Genomic DNA, 18,451 nt, shown 5'->3' on the forward strand with positions numbered 1-18,451 from the left:
TGGACCTTTAGTCGGGTTTTCGCTCTAAAAAAGGTGCATATGAAAATGTCTCAAACAACATTCCTTTGTTTTACAGAAGATACTTGTCCGAAGGCAGATTTTTTTTCCGAATCAAAATATCTGTCACCAAAATCAAATGAGATCATTTTGAATACAGCCCTGAAATCCTCTTTTCGTGAAAATTTTGTATATTTGACTTCTAAAATCAATTAAAAATCAACGGGTCAACATAAAAATAAGCTTTATGTGTTTTTTGTTTACTTGGAATGTCTGTGACAAAATTGCATCATTAAAAACACTGAAAAAAATAATCGGAGAAAAGTTACTTTTCCACTAGCCGCAACACAGTGCGCCATTGCAAGTACGATATACCACGACAACGAGAAATTGCAATTCGATTTTCCTCATTACGATGACTACAGGAAATACAATATGCCACATCAACACCTTCAAAACAGAAGACATCATGAAGAAACACGTGCACCCAAGCATCAACATCAACCCTTTCAAAACAGAAGATACCGCGGTGATTAGCGAAGATATAGACCAAACGTGCAAGTGCAATATACACAGAGTGCACCCACCCAGGTGCCAACCAATGGACGTAGATTCCTCACGGCAATACAGAAGACGCACCAACTTCAACGCTGCACCTTTACAAAACAGCTATAACCGTCAAATGCAAGGATTACCTCCAAATAACCCAATTCGACATTTTTTGAAACTGATGCATGAGAAGAATTTCATATGCTTCTGGGCGAACAGGGACTCAGAACAGTTAAAGCAGAGATTAATCTTTTCGAGTATAAGCTCAGTTATAAATATAGGGCCAAGAAAGAAAGAAAAATGTTGCAAAAAATTAATTATACAGTAAGCAATGAAAAATATAGATCTGAAATTGAAAAAATAATGCAACAAAATGAAGGTACTAACTCAATATTACCATTTACTACCACTGTACAATCCACAATTAGGACTAAATCCGAAGATCCTACCTGGACAAAACAATATCCGTACCCTATATCTGATAATGATTTTGTTAACAAAGAAATATTTAAACTTTTAGAAAGTGAAAAAATCAAACCTAGTAAATCTTCGTACAATTTACCCATTTGGACAGTTGCTAAAAAAGGAACCGACGAACAAAGGAAACATAAACGCAGAATGGTCGTTGACTTTCAAAAGCTAAACGCTCAAACTATTACAGATAGATACCCCATACCTGATGTATATATATATGATAGCTATGACTATACAAAATCTTGGTAATGCAAAAATATTTACAACTTTAGATTTGGAATCTGGATTTCACCAGATTCTTATCAAAGAATCTGACAGAGAGAAAACAGCTTTTAGTGTAAATGGAACCAAATATAAATTTCTTCGCATGCCTTTTGGACTGAGAAATGCTCCGTCAATTTTTCAAAGGTGTATCGATGATATCCTGAGACCATATATTGGCAAATTTGCGTATGTTTAAATAGACGATGTTCTCATTTACTCTTCTTTTCCAGAAGAGCATGTCGAGCACATACGCATTATTATAAATGCACTTCATCAAGCTAACATGAAGATGTCCAATGAAAAGTCACACTTCTTTAAAGACTCAGTAGAATATTTGGGGAACATAATTAAAGACAATAAAATCACCGCCGATCCCTATAAAAGATTTTCCCCACTCTTACTTCACTCAAGGAGCTTAGATCTTTTCTAGGTCTCGCAAACTATTATCGAAAATTCATAAAAAGTGTTGCAGCCATTGTTAAACCACTTGCCACGTTTCTCAAAGGAGACAACGGTAAAATATCAAAAAATCAAAGCGCAAAAATTAAAACCACATTAGATGAACCTGCAACAGCAGCATTAAGTAGAATAAAAGAAGAACTTCAAGCTCAGGTTGAACTTTTCCAACCAAATTTCAGCAAACCCTTTGAATTGACCACAGACGCTAGTAACTTTGCAATAGGGGCTGTATTATCACAAAATAAAAAACAAATATTATTTATTTCACGAACACTTAGTCAAATCGAACAGAATTACTCTACAAATGAGAAAGAGTTACTCGCAATTGTGTGGTCCTTACAGAAACTCCGAAATTACGTATATGGCATAGCAGACTTAACTATGTATATACACCGATCATCAATCTTTAATTTTTGCCATATCAGAAAAAAACCCCAATATAAAATTAAAAAGATGGAAAAATGTCAACGAAGAACATGGTGCTAAAATCACTTACAAACCTGGACATCAGAACGTTGTTACGGATGCACTTTCCCGCCAACAAATTAATAGCACATCTAATTCTGATAATTCCCAACATTCAGCACAAAGCTCCCCTATACAAAAAATCAAACGTGTAAAACAACCATTAAATTGCTTTAAAAATCAAATTATCATAAAACAATCAAATGGGAACCACGCCAAAATATCATCGCAAAATATTTTTTAATGCGGTAGACATACACTTTTCTTTAACACTGAAACTGAGCTATTGGACATATTAAAAAATGTAATCAAACCAAAAGTAGTAAACGCTATAAAAATAGGCGAACAATTATTATTTTACGTCGAAAATGACATTATCAATACATTTCCCAATGCCTCTATCGTTCTAACTCAACACATGGTTGACGACATAACCGACATAGAACAACAAAAACAAATCATAAATAACACACATAGACGTGCAGACAGAAACTACAAAAATAATGCACAGGAAATTTCCCTAAAATATTACTGGCCAAACATACGTAATGCTTGTAAAAAAGAAGTACAAGACTGTGAAATCTGTCTCACAAACAAATACGAACGCCGACCAAACAAACAACCAATTGGTTCCGCACCAACGCCAAACAAAGTAGGCGAATACATACACTTAGACTTATTCTACATGAGCGATAATACCCCTGTAGTTCGGCTGGTGTCAAGCGATTACCAGAGCGCGAATTCTACTAGCGATTTCATGCATTACCGCTAGTTAGTCTTTTCGCTAATGATTTGTAATGTAACGAGGCATCGAATCTGAAAAAACCCACCCCTAAAAAGCGAAACTCAATGCGTATATGAAATTGCAATAACAACAATGTGCGAGCAGATCAAAATTCAACAGAAATTTAGTGTCCCGTACTATTCCTGCAGAAATTCGCAGGAATTGTAGTTCGATCGATCGCTCAGTCTGCCGTTGTCATTTTTACACTAAATTGTTTAGATCTTGAGTGTCAATTGTAGTTGAAGAGCAGTCGAAAAAGGTCAATAAAGAACAGACATTCCTTAAATAAAAATAATTTATTTTAGTGTTGTTAGTGAAAAAATGAAAGTCGAATAAAAAATAAAAAAAGTGAAGTGTAAAGTAATTTATAAGGTATACATTAATACCATAATAATCAATCAATATAATATTAACGTTAAAAAATTTTGAAAGTGAAATAAAACAAATAATAATAAAGAAGTTATAATAATAAAAAATAAAAACAAATGAAGGTAGCTAAGAAAATTGTAGGTAGGAGACCGAACCCAAAACGAATTAAAAAGACTTGCTACAATCAAGTATATACAGAAAAGGCATGTAAATGCGAAGATAAGGAAGCTTTAAAGGCTTTCTTCGAAGGTAAAGTATAAGCTGCCAACAAGTATATTCCTCTTTTCATTCATATATATTTTTATTTCTAGAACTGATGGAAAGAAAAATGAGCCAAATTTCTGCACAGTACCAAGAGCTCCTAGAAGAAGTAGCGCAACAGAAAGTCCTCATTCAGGAGCTTCTGAAAGAACGCACCGACGACTCATCGATAATGAGAGAATTTCCAATTAAAACAAAACAGATTTGGGCCGAATTAATGAAAATATAGAAGTTCGCGGAAAGAAGAACTACGTAAGTAATATTTTTCTTTCGATTTCCTTATTTTAAATACGTTTCAGTAAATTTCGATTTTTTTTTATTTTTACCGTTTCAACCCTTTACTTTCCTGCAGATCAAATGTATGACTCAAATTCTCCAGGGTTCTGGAGTGGTGAAAAACCTGAAGAATATTATAACAGACGAATTGGCCATGCAGTACAATATTAATGGAGTGTTGGGCAAAGATTCGCTCAAAGGCTTTACAAATTTTTTCGACGCCCTTATTGGTAAGAACAGGACAAGCTTTTTAATTAAAACAGTTAATAACAAATATATTTTAATTATTTTAGAGTCCATTCCTACCGGGATAGACGCTGGATCGCCAGAAAATCAACTGCGCCAAGCCCTTCAGCGTCAAAAAAAACGCGTAATAAAAAAAAATCATTTGGTAAATGAAAAAAAAAAATGATTAATAAATAACAATATAATGCAAGATAGTACATATTTTAAAACTACTAAGTAAGAAAATAAATTAAAAAATACATATGTATAATTGAATTTAATAAATCTATTGCTTTGAATTTCATAAAAATTTCTTTTTTTTCCTAAAATTGAACCAGTAGAATCGCTAGCGAGTTAGAATTAATGAAATCGCTAACGATTTTGAATCAGTCAAACCAGCTGTAATTTCGAATTAACGAAATCACTAACGATTTGGAATCAGTCAAATCACTAGCCATTTTGAATTAAGGAAAACGCTAGCGATTCTGTATTAGCGATTCACTTACGATTTTGGAACTAGTCATTTCACCAATGACTGGTAATGCAGCGTCGCACCGCTCGATTACCCTCGTAGGACATTGCAATGTAAAAATCGTTAGTTAAATAACATTGCGAGTAATCGGGCTGGAACTGGTTCTAATGATTAGGAATTAGTCATATCGTTAGCTCTTCCCCGATGGTACCGAACTACAGGGAAGTTAGCACCCCATACATTCAAAAAGTAGGTATCATATGATGCATTAATATCATATGATACAAAGTAATATAATATGACACCAATAAATCGCTGAGAGTGCGACACGTGTAGTGGCAACCTGTGGGAAGCGCTGCGTCAGCGAAGTGCCAACCTGAGGGAAGCGCAGCGTCAGCAAACTCCATACCCGTTGCAGCGGCAAACGTAGGTTTAGAGTTAAGCGTAAATAATTGTAAAACTCAGTTCTTGCACAGAATTCAATGAAGGAGCAGCTCCCAAATAAAGGGGCATTGCTCCCAAAAAAAGGAGCATAGCTCCCGGGAAACATTTTTTTTATTAAAAGTAACTAAACGTTTTTTAACTTATACATTAGCTCAACGGAAAAATACTAAAAATTTTGCTACTTTAGACAAATAGCTTCAAGGAAAGATACATACAAATACGTCGACGAGATTCTTTCACAAATATACCCAAACGCAAAATTTTTAATGACTGATAACGATCTATCGTTTACAAGCATATGTGCACAACAAATTTACAAACGATTACAAATAACGCACACAAAAACGCCAGAGTTCCATTCTACTACAAACGGACAAGTTGAGCGTACGCACAGTACAATTATCGAAATCGCGAAAGGTTTAGCTAACCAGAATAATTCAGCACCGGAAGACCAAATTTTTGAAGCTGTTCGGCAGTTTCCATACATTCCGTTACCAACGAGAAACCCGAGGACGTGTTTTATAATCAAAGGGGGTATCCCGACATCCAAGAACGAATACAACAAAACCAGGAAAGAGTCTTGCGTCATCATAATCGCAATCGAAAGCAGCTGAACTATAATCCAGGTGACGTAATATTTTCCAGGACGCACAGTCGTAATAAGAGCGTAAGAAAATACGCGAAGCACGTTGTAAAAAAAGAAAACGGAAAGACTGTAATGACTAATAAAGGACGGATTATCCATAAGGATAACATAAGAGTAAAGGCATGTACGGAATAATTTTCTTTTTACTTTTCCTTATCGCATTATGCGACAATATAATAGATTTAAGTAAAAAAAATATGTTCTCGTAGAAACTGACCCCGTATACATACATATACATATAAAAATAGTTCCTTTCTATATCATATTTCAAATTTATCAAAAATACTTGCGCTCTATGAAGATGTAATGAGATCTTCTTATAATTTAGAAAAATTTAAAAAAACAGCCCGAAACAAAAATATTAATTAATAAAATAGAAACATTAAAAATCAACTTATGCCAAGTATCTACAGGCCCAAAAGATCTCTTAACCTTCTTGGTTCTGTACTTAAATTTATAACTGGTACACCAGATCATGACGACCTTATCGAAATAAAAACTTCAAATAATATGCTAATAAAAAATAACAACAAGCAAAAGAGCAATAATTCACAGTTTGAAAGAATTCATGAAACATTCTTGATCCTAAAGCAATAAATGAGAATTTAATAATAGGAGAAATTTATAACGAATAACAAACAATAACTAATACTATTAAAAAAGGTGCGTGGAGTCCCTACGCGCGGATGAAGTTATACTTCTTAGTGATATTCCAAGAAATGCATATCATTTTGTATGAAAGAAAAGTAGAAAACTTAAATTCACATTTTATAAATTTATTATAATTTATTATCTCCCCGAGCATGTCTTTGCCAACAAGTCGTCTTTTCGCGACGATGGCAAAAGCTAAAAATCATAAATTGCACAACTTTCTGGTGCTTCTCGCAAAAATCTGCGTCGCTACCCTGTAGTTCGGTACCATCGGGGAAGAGCTAACGATATGACTAATTCCTAATCATTAGAACCAGTTCCAGCCCGATTACTCGCAATGTTATTTAACTAACGATTTTTACATTGCAATGTCCTACGAGGGTAATCGAGCGGTGCGACGCTGCATTACCAGTCATTGGTGAAATGACTAGTTCCAAAATCGTAAGTGAATCGCTAATACAGAATCGCTAGCGTTTTCCTTAATTCAAAATGGCTAGTGATTTGACTGATTCCAAATCGTTAGTGATTTCGTTAATTCGAAATTACAGCTGGTTTGACTGATTCAAAATCGTTAGCGATTTCATTAATTCTTACTCGCTAGCGATTCTACTGGTTCAATTTTAGGAAAAAAAAGAAATTTTTATGAAATTCAAAGCAATAGATTTATTAAATTCAATTATACATATGTATTTTTTAATTTATTTTCTTACTTAGTAGTTTTAAAATATGTACTATCTTACATTATATTGTTATTTATTAATCATTTTTTTTTTTCATTTACCAAATGATTTTTTTTTATTACGCGTTTTTTTTGACGCTGAAGGGCTTGGCGCAGTTGATTTTCTGGCGATCCAGCGTCTATCCCGGTAGGAATGGACTCTAAAATAATTAAAATATATTTGTTATTAACTGTTTTAACATTAAAAAGCTTGTCCTGTTCTTACCAATAAGGGCGTCGAAAAAATTTGTAAAGCCTTTGAGCGAATCTTCGCCCAACACTCCATTAATATTGTACTGCATGGCCAATTCGTCTGTTATAATATTCTTCAGGTTTTTCACCACTCCAGAACCCTGGAGAATTTGAGTCATACATTTGATCTGCAGGAAAGTAAAGGGTTGAAACGGTAAAAATAAAAAAAAAATCGAAATTTACTGAAACGTATTTAAAATAAGGAAATCGAAAGAAAAAATATTACTTACGTAGTTCTTCTTTCCGCGAACTTCTATATTTTCATTAATTCGGCCCAAATCTGTTTTGTTTTTAATTGGAAATTCTCTCATTATCGATGAGTCGTCGGTGCGTTCTTTCAGAAGCTCCTGAATGAGGACTTTCTGTTGCGCTACTTCTTCTAGGAGCTCTTGGTACTGTGCAGAAATTTGGCTCATTTTTCTTTCCATCAGTTCTAGAAATAAAAAATATATATGAATGAAAAGAGGAATATACTTGTTGGCAGCTTATACTTTACCTTCGAAGAAAGCCTTTAAAGCTTCCTTTATCTTCGCATTTACATGCCTTTCTGTATATACTTGATTGTAGCAAGTCTTTTTAATTGTTTTGGTTCGGTCTCCTACCTACAATTTTCTTTAGCTACCTTCATTTGTTTTTATTTTTTATTATTATAACTTCTTTTTTATTATTATTTGTTTTATTTCACTTTCAAAATTTTTTAACGTTAATATTATATTGATTGATTATTATGGTATTAATGTATACCTTATAAATTACTTTACACTTCACTTTTTTTATTTTTTATTCGACTTTAATTTTTTCACTAACAACACTAAAATAAATTATTTTTATTTAAGGAATGTCTGTTCTTTATTGACCTTTTTCGACTGCTCTTCAACTACAATTGACACCCAAGATCTAAACAATTTAGTGTAAAAATGACAACGGCAGACTGAGCGATCGATCGAACTACAATTCCTGCGAATTTCTGCAGGAATAGTACGGGACACTAAATTTATGTTGAATTTTGATCTGCTCGCACATTGTTGTTATTGCAATTTCATATACGCATTGAGTTTCGCTTTTTAGGGGTGGGTTTTTTCAGATTCGATGCCTCGTTACATTACAAATCATTAGCGAAAAGACTAACTAGCGGTAATGCATGAAATCGCTAGTAGAATTCGCGCTCTGGTAATCGCTTGACACCAGCCGAACTACAGGGTATGTATTCACGATCATACGTATACATACATATATATTTACACATGTTTGTAGGCGAAGCTGCCACAGCGGCAAGGGGTGACAATCGGCGGCCATTACTTTACTGATGCCATAGAAATTCCATTGCTACGAATATGGAAATGACAACGAAATAATGCAAATATGCATATTTCTAAAGGTCATTAATTTCTTTTAAGAAATGAAAGGAATGAATGATCCTGAGAAGTATTGCCTTAACTTTTCAACGGCCAACGTTGAGCATTTCAACCAAAAGGAATTTATTCATTAAAATCACCACTCAGAAGTCGTTTTATCCGTTGTAAGCGAACGATTTTCGAAGAAACATCATTTCTAATATGCCACAAGACAAAATTAGAAATGAACTTCTTAAACCTCACGCTGTCAGATAAAACGATATACTTCGTCATCGCGGGTCGATTTCCAAAAAATGTAAATGAAGACTAACTACAGAAATAATCCTGTAAAGTATAACCTTAATTTTTCAACGGCCAACGCAGGGTATTTCAACAAAAGGTCACATAAAATAGTTGAGAATTCGCAGAAATGAAAGACAAAGGAAAGAAAATGCAGTATAACTTCAATAATGAACAAGCACACAAAAATACATATGCGCAGCATGAGCAAGAAAAGAGATAACAATCGGCGATCCATTGTATATTTCTTTCATACATAACCAAACCATAATTAGGACAACGCAATTCAAGTGTCAATGGTGGTGTTGGTGGTAAGCGCTTCAAAAGTTACGACGAGCACGTAGGAGGTTCATAGGTTCGAATCCCAACAGAATTTATTTTTAATTGAATATGTGATCTTATTTTATAATAACTCAAAATAATAAATATATGTATAAAAGATTTACCTAAACATTATGATGATATTTTCATGATTCATACGCAATGTACGAATGTAAGCAATTTCGTTTTGCCGTCGGCATTTCAATTTCTCATTCTTCAATTTTTGCTTTCAACCAAGAAATCGCTTGTATGTATGTATGTACGTATGTACATATGTGCAATATATGCCTTTGCGTTTTGCCGTCGGCATTTCCATATTGACATGCAAAAGCAATTATGTATGTATTTCATTGTTTCGTTTTGGCCCAATTTTGTATATTAAGCCAAGTGTCAATAATTGCGCCAAAATCAAATATATTATATATTCATATATAAACATGTTTTAAACTTTACATAAAATTGAAGTGTCAATAATTGCGCCAATTTTCATAAAGTTGGAAATTTTGCGCGAATAAGACGTGTGCGGGTTAAGTAATGAATTTTACTTATATTAATTAATTTGAAAGTGCCGAAAAATGCGAAACGAAATTTCAATAAATTTAAGTAAATTTACATGTATTTTCATTTATATTTAATTGCCAATAAATTTTTGAAAAATTATTTGCCCTAGTTGTCCATTTTTTTATTTTCTCACACATTTCAGCCGATTTTTGTATAGAAATTTGACCGGCGTAGAAGCAAAATGCGAAACAATCATACATACATATGTACATTATGTCGTTTGCACATTTGTCTGTATATTTGCGAAAGCAAATGTTTTACAAAAGCATATTTCTATACTTAAACAAAATTGTTAGAACCATCGTATGTTTCTTATGTACATGCATAACCAAACCATACTTAAGTCAGCGCAACCTACATAAGTGCCAATGGTGGTGTTGGTGGTTCAAATGTCATAATTTTTTGTTTATAATAACCCAAATTGGAAAGTAATGAATAAATGCCACTGAATTAACAAAACTATGAATTAATTACTGTTTTATAATGCTACAAATTGATATTTTTGAGATCAAATATTTTAATAAAAATACCGTAAAATTATTGAATAAAACAGCGTATACCATACAAAATAAAATAGTGTATCAGATACATCATACAAATTCATTAAAAAATAAAATGGCCTATATGGAGGACTTGCGCTTTGAATAAACATAATTGTGGTCTTAAAGGATGCGTAGAATGAAAAACCTTGTTAAATTTAAAGATAAGAAACGGTATAATGTACTCATCGAAAAATCCACTATGAAAAACTTTTATTTACCGCGAAATTGAGGTTTTAATAGACATCTGATTTGACAAAAACTTTAAACTCGATTTTCTCAAAACCCAAAAAAAGTTATACGCTATTGTTATATTGAGGGGACGATTTATTCATATATACTTATATGTACATATATTTGCATACATTGCCAAACAAATAATGCACAAGCATACAAACATACATATGCGTACACATATGAATATGTCACCAACAATCGGCGATCCATTGTATATTTCTTTCATGCATAACCAAACCATAATTGGGACAATGCAATTCAAGTGTTAATGGTGGTGTATGTGGTAAGCGTTTCAAAAATTACGATGAGCACGTAGGAGGTACGTAGGTTCGAATCCCAACGGAATTGATTTTTTAGTTGAATATGTCACTAACCAAAAATTGAAACATTGTTCTACAAAAACAACAACAGCATAAGCATGGCAACAATGTGTTGTTGGTAGAAAAGCTGAGCTGTGCCGAAAGAAACGAACAAACGATCGCCGATTGTCACCGCTTCGCTTGCTGCTCGAACATCTTCGCAGACAAGGTTGCGTAGATTCATATTGAGCAAGGGGTTGCGTAGATTCATATTGAAGCGCTGAACACATAGAGCGCGACAGACTGCAAACTACATCTGTCAAATATTAAAATACACACGTTCTTATGGACACTGTTATTTTGACAGCTGCACAACTACACCACTGCAGGCCGACAGTTGTCGTTCTCGCTAACTTCAATATCCTCCTATATTTACCAACGACAGTAGAGTTGATAGTAGAATGGAAGATAGAAAGAGGAGGTAGAGGGTGATGCCACTAATATGTAAAATGTAAAATTATTCACAGCTCTAACAAACTTGACGTTATTTTACAAATAAAAGCATAAAATAGCTCTATTATAGCTCTATTGTATCATTTGTAATAACAATTGATAATTTAAAACAGAAATATTTACCTATTTACTTGTTTTTTGCATAAAAAATTTCATTTTGAACAAAATATTAAAATTTCATTGAAGTGAAAGGAATTAGTATGGCCACAACGAAAATGTGTACATACAAAATGGACAACTGCGTTGTTTTGTGTGCATGCCGGCCATTGTGTTGTTGTTGCTTCTCAAAATGTACACGTAGTAAGATGCACAACGACGTTTTCAGTTCACTGTCGTACTGCTGCAGTCTGTCGCAGTCATTGTGTTCACCACTTGAGCAAGGTTGCGTAGATTCATATTGAGCAAGGTTGCGCAACGTGAATCTATCGCAACCTTTTCCGAACTCGTATAAGAAGTATAACTTCAATAAAAAAAATAACATAAAAATTTTTATTCTGCCACACTTAATTTGAATGATTTGCATGAATTAATAAACCATGAGGAGTTGGATCTTCCACTAATCAATATATTGGAATATTCTGATACCCATATTTGATATTTAGAACAGGCTATAATTACAATTTACAAATACCCAATACTCGAAACTAAATGTAGATTAGCCTTAGCCCTTAGCTCATAAGCATGGTAAAATTAATTTAGATCCTAAGTTAACAAAATGCAATAATTATCAAAGCGTTTCAAATTGTAAGAATTTTTTCAGTATGTTTGTAAATCAGAACATTCTGATAATTGTACTATCAAAATATTAAACGATAAATCAGCACAATGTAAAACAATTCATAATAAAAAAAAATAACGCTCCACTCCAAATCATAAAAAACGGTCACATCTTGATAGATTATGAGCATTCTTGAAATAATATGCCTATATCTGATCGATGAGTTATTTGAGATCGAAATGAGCCGTTTACAATAACAGCAATTAGCAGCAAGGTAGCGAGGACGCTTTATCTTAAGAAGGAGGGGAGTTAGCGACGCCGAAGATAGCCTAAGTAAATTTCACACTTAACCTAAACAAACAATAAAATTCCCGCATTATAAACACAACAGACAGAATTCCGTAACGAAAAACTGATAAGCATAACAAAACTATCTTTGTTCTAACAAGTGATAACATGATCACAAATATCGAATTACAACAAAGAAGTTGCAAGCAGATAACAGCAGCCGCATTTCATAAGTATAAATAGCACTAAGATTATAAAATGTAGTCAGTAAGAAATTATGAATAAAAAAGCAACACGAAAATAAGTGTACTGCCCAAATAAATATAATCTCTTTTACTCGCGACAAACAACAGTTTGTTAACTCGCTCATATATCTGTCAGAAGTTCGGTCACTATTTCCCTTCTAGCTTCGATAATATTTCGAATTCCCATCTATAACTTTGGGGACATATTTTTAGATAATTTTAAAGAGATCTAAGCAAAAAAAAAAATCGATTGTTTGAAGCTTCTAAAGCAGGCTCCACCTGAATAAAGAGTTCGTATCAGAATTTATTGATCTTATAAAAAATGAAGTGGCAATTTGGCAAACGAAAAATGATAAATATAAAAATAAAATTGAGAAAAATAAAAGTTGGAATAACTTATTAACGAAATACCAAGAAATAGATAAAAGTGCTACACTAGAAATAAATTCAAAGAAATGTTCCGCTTGCCTGTCGCACATGTTAACTGTGTGAAGAACGAACGCAAAATGGATTTGTGTCTCGAGTATGGGCGAAACGAATTCACACAGATCGAACGCACATGTATGTCGTATGTGGTCCCTTTTAGGAAAGACGAAGTAAAAAAAAAATGCAGCAATTGTGAAGGAAATCACACTGCTAACTACAGGGATAATCCTGTATATAAAGAATTTAAATCGAAGTTGTCACAGAGCATTCAAGCACGTCGTAACCAATTGTTAGAAACACCCCGTAATGAAATTATAGCAACCTCAGATGTGAAAGCTTTGCAAATGTGGTGAAAGGCAATACTGTACAAATGCAACTGCCGCAAAATCCTCTAAATGGAGGTATTGAAAGTATGATTATAAATCTTACACAAGCTTACTAAATATCTGTATATGGAATGCTAACGGTGTTAACCAACATAAATTAGAGATTATCAGATTTCTGTCTGAAAAGAATATATGTAGATGTAATGCTTATATCCGAAACTCATCTATATACATTATATAAAACAAAGACGGGTTTGTTCGAACACTTATAACTCGAGATCTGCTGAACCAATTTTCATGGTTATTGATTCGTTGGATGTGTCTCCGCCCCAAATAGCAGAATACATATTAAAAACAATGAAAACTCGATATGTGTAATGAATACTTAATCTTCTTATATATACTTTTTTTCATATAAACTTTTTTTCAATTTTTGTTTGTTTTGTTTTTTAATATTTTGATTTGTAAATTATTTGAATCGTTCAATTTCGGTCGCTTGCTTTTTTATTCCGGCTATTTAAAAGAAAAACTTTTGAAAATTATTCATTGAAAACTTTATGTGTGTTGCAGATTGAAGCTTGTTACGAAGCCACGAAGAGGTCGCCGTAATATCGGTCGGCGTTCTTTTTGCCATCAACGTTTGGCAGCCCAACAAGGCAAGGCAAGAAGTATTCCCAAATTGCGATGGCATACATACGTGTGGAATTATGGATCGCGGTCATTCAGCAAGCGATCGCCACGATATCACAGCACGACTTTTCAAACAACAGTTACGATGTTTCATGGACTTTATCTTGGAGTAATGTTGGTATATGTGGTGCTGTTAGATGCTAGATGTACTATGTTTAGTGACAACAGAGAGGTTTGTCGCACGTACACATTCTTCTTTGGATGGTGGATGGTGGTTACACCAGATCAAATTGAAGAAATCATTTCTGCGGAAATTCCTGACGCATAGAAAGATTCAGTATTATAAGAAGTGATAAAAATCAATATGCTACATGGACCTTGCGGACACCACAATCCCACTTCGGTTTGTAAGTCTGACAATAAATTCACGAAACACTATCCACGTGCTTTTCATTCAGAAACACAAACTAGAAATGATGGATATCCAATGTATCAGCGTCGCTCACCAGATGACAATGGAAGTCATTGAAGTTAACAACACATCGAAGTCGACAACATATGGATCGTACCATATTCGCCACTGTTGTCTAATTCACATTCAAAAGTCATGTCAATGTTGCGTATTGCAGTTTGGTGTAATCGATAAAATACGTTTGTAAATACGCCACCAAAGGAAGCAACATGGCGGTTACTGGTCTTGAACGATACGGTCGATACGTGAACTGCAATAAAGCGCTTTGTATGATATTTACTTTTGCGATTCATGAACATTTTCCGACTGTTCTGCGTCTCGCAGTTAATTTGGAGAATGACCAAATAGTCTATTTCAACACAGAGAATACAGTACAGACAGGGGAACAGTGGCGTAGCTACAACTTTGGGCGCCCGGGGCCAAGGATGTTCTGCCGCCCCCCTTTATCTACCTACCAACAAGTTTCATGAGGTGGTTCGAGCAAAAGTTAATTTTTACAAAATATCTTCGATATTAAGTATATAAAATTTAGGAACTAGAAGCCACGCATATTCTGAAGTTACAAAATTATAATACGGATTTTGTGGAAATTGATAGAAAATTTACAAGACTTCTTATTAAAAGCCATAGAAAAAAACCATTTTCGCCCTATATTTGTACACTTTTGACACAATTTGCAGGAATTTTTGCCCGAATTGGAGTTTTTAAATACCATTTTTGAAAATTTGGAGAAATAAAAGTATTTGTTACATTTAAAGTATAGTGAGTTAGAGTAGTCTACTCTAACTTGCGAATCTCTCAATAGAATGTGAAACTGCTTCAACTTTAAATTACAATGATATGATATGTGATTTTGCAGCGATTAAAGCTAGAAAAGTGCATCTTTAAGTTCAATCACTATTTTTAAGAACGATATGAGCCAAAAAATATAAGACAAATTCAAAGACTGAAGAGTATTCGAGTAAAAATTAATATTTTTCATTGTTATTCAGATTATTATATTGTGAGTGTACAACTCTTTATCTTTTATAAAAAATTTTGTAAAAAAAATTGTTGAAGTATTTTTCTGAATATTAAAAAACAGCGAAGATCATTTTGCCGTTTGTTTTTTTGGGATTTTGAAAGTTTTTCTGGATTTTGAAAATATTTTTATCAGAAAGCTGAGATTTTTTTACATAAAATTGGATAACTGCAAAATTTTTTTCACTCAATTTTGAGGTCGTTAAAAAATAAAAGAAATATAAATTTTTTTGTTTGATCTCAATTTGAATTGCACGCCAAAAAACAATGGAGCAACTTTGACCACTAAAAAGTTTACAGATATTCTTATTTTGGTCTATATTATGATATTCTAAAGTTTCGTCAAAATCGGAGAACCACGGGTACAAAACCATGTCGCCAATTGATGGAATGGCCCATATACAGCAAATCTTCCAACAGTTAATAATATATTGGCTTCAACTTTTGCGGATGATACAGCTTTAGTGAACCGTAACAAATGCCACATTATAACATCAAAAATATTAGCGGAGCACTTAAGTTCTGTCGAAGAATGGCTAGCCAACTGGCGTATAAATGTGAATGAACAAAAGTGTAAGCATGTTACGTTCTCGCTAAGACCAGAAATGTGCCCGGCAATGAAAATGAACAATATATTAGTACCCCAAGTGAATGAAGTAACATATCTTGGTATTCACCTGGATAGAAGACTTATGTGGAGAAAATATATAGCGAGTAAAATAACTTCCATGAAGATAAGAGCTGCAATTTTAAATTGGCTTTTTAATAAAACCTCCAAACTTAGCCTAGACAATAAAGTTTTTTTTTTATATAATGCGGTCATAAAGCCGATTTGGATGTATGGCATTCAACTGTGGGATCCGACCTGTGCAACTAATATTGATATAATACAAAGGTTCCAATCAAAATTGCTTAGGAAAATCACGTGTTCACCATGGTACATGCGTAATGAAAATATCCATAACGATCTTGTTATTCCCATGATAAAGAAAGAAGAAGAGGACAGTAGAATTAAATATATATTTAAACTCCGAGATCACCCAAACCCTTAGGCCAGTGTTTCCCAAAGTGGGCTATAACGCCCCCTTGTGGGCGCTGCGGGTGTCAAGGGGGCGGTAAGAGACCCAGAAAGAGAATGGGGGCGTTGTGTAGAGGCCTGGGGGGTTATTTGTAATTTTATTTAGCTAGGAGGCCTCTTAGGCAACGACTACATGAGCTCTCGACTCTCAATAACAACTTGTGAACATCAACTAATATGAATGAAAAGATTGCTCAAACTCGGTTCTATATTTCTCTCCGCATAGTTCATATATCTGTCCTATTTTATTGAATATAGAAAAAATGAAAATTATGTCAATCGGTCGCTCCGTTTCATAACGGGGCATCTCGACAGGATAGAATTTATAGAATACTAACTGTCAAACGTATTGCTATTGCCATTGCCAAATCTGTATGTGGGCATTTGCTATCATAATATAATCATTTGCGCAAAGGTGTAGGGTAGGTAGGTTCGAGCTGATGTAGCGAATGCTTTGGGCTCTTGAATAATTTATTTTATTACTTGCGAAATGACGTCGAGTAGGTAGCTGATTTAACGCACGTTTTGAGCTTTTGAACTCCTTAAATCTTTTATGTGGAAAATAAAAAAAGGATCTTTATCCTTTCTTACAAATGTATATCTGGGGAAAATAAAAAAGGATAAATATCCTTTTTTTTACAAATGTATTTCTGGGAAAAATAAGATAATAAGAAAAGGAGAAAGATCCTTTTTTTACAAATGTATTTCTAGGAAAAATAAGAATTCATATGTTTGGACTACTATATAATATAATATCCTATAAAATCATATAATAATTGTGCAAGTGTAGCAAAATTATTTTCGGCGGCTGCTAAGCAAGTTGACGACGGACTTCGAGCTTCGTACAATATCTCTTTGTTAATTGCTCAAATAGGAAAACCACATAACATCGGAGAAGAGTTAATACTGCCAGCAATAAATGAAGTAATAACTACCGTGCTTCATAAGCCGGCCGCAGATATTATCCGAAAAATTCCTTTGAGTAATAATTCTGTGCAAAGACGAATTGATGAAATGGCTGAAAACATTGAAAAATCATTGTACGATCACCTGAGGTCAAGTCAATTTTCAATTCAGCTGGATGAGTCCACTTTACCAACTAATGAAGCATTGTTGTTGTCTTACGTGAGCTTTATTAAAGATGAGAAAATATGTTAAGAACTATTATTTGATAGAAATTTAGAGACCGATACAAAAGGCGAAACCATATTCAATATATTGGAAAAGTTTTGCGATGAGAAAGAAATTCCTTTGAAAAATATTATTTCAGTTGCTACGGATGGCGCTCCGACAAGAATCTCCAACTGCAAGGCGATAAACTAAATTTATTTAAAACAAAAAACGTCGTTGCTGCTTTCGCAGCCAAAATGCTTCTACACAAAAAGAATCTGGGCAGACGTGAGTTTCACAATTTTCCGAATTTATCAGTATCATGCAGTAACGACGAATTGTTTGCCTACTGCCAACATTTGGAAAACCTCCATATTGACTTGACCGAACGATACCAGGACATTTTGAACTTGGAAATACCAGACTGGATGTTGGATCCGTTTTCAAATGTCAACACAGCAATGTCACCTCAGCTGGAAGAAGAACTTATAGAATTGACAACAAACGAGGAAATAAAAATCAAGTTCAAAAATGATTACCAAGAATTTTGGCTACAAAAACCGATCTCGCAATTGTACCCTGGATTGTGGTCAATCGTTCAACGATTCTTGATAGCATTCCCATCGTCATATTTGTGTGAACGTGGATTTGGTGCTGTGACAACACTGCTTACTAAAAATAGAAATCGTTTGCTTATTACCGAACGTGGCGACTTGCGACTGTTCTTG

At 33.8% G+C, this 18,451-nt stretch overlaps 1 pseudogene; it reads right to left on the reverse strand.

Annotated features, from left to right (window-relative positions):
* Positions 1-8,799: 8,799 nt before the first annotated feature.
* LOC120781021 lies at positions 8,800-9,002 on the reverse strand (annotated as a pseudogene).
* Positions 9,003-18,451: the final 9,449 nt, after the last annotated feature.

Source organism: Bactrocera tryoni, unplaced genomic scaffold (assembly GCF_016617805.1).
Source record: "Bactrocera tryoni isolate S06 unplaced genomic scaffold, CSIRO_BtryS06_freeze2 scaffold_25, whole genome shotgun sequence".
NCBI lineage: Eukaryota > Metazoa > Arthropoda > Insecta > Diptera > Tephritidae > Bactrocera > Bactrocera tryoni.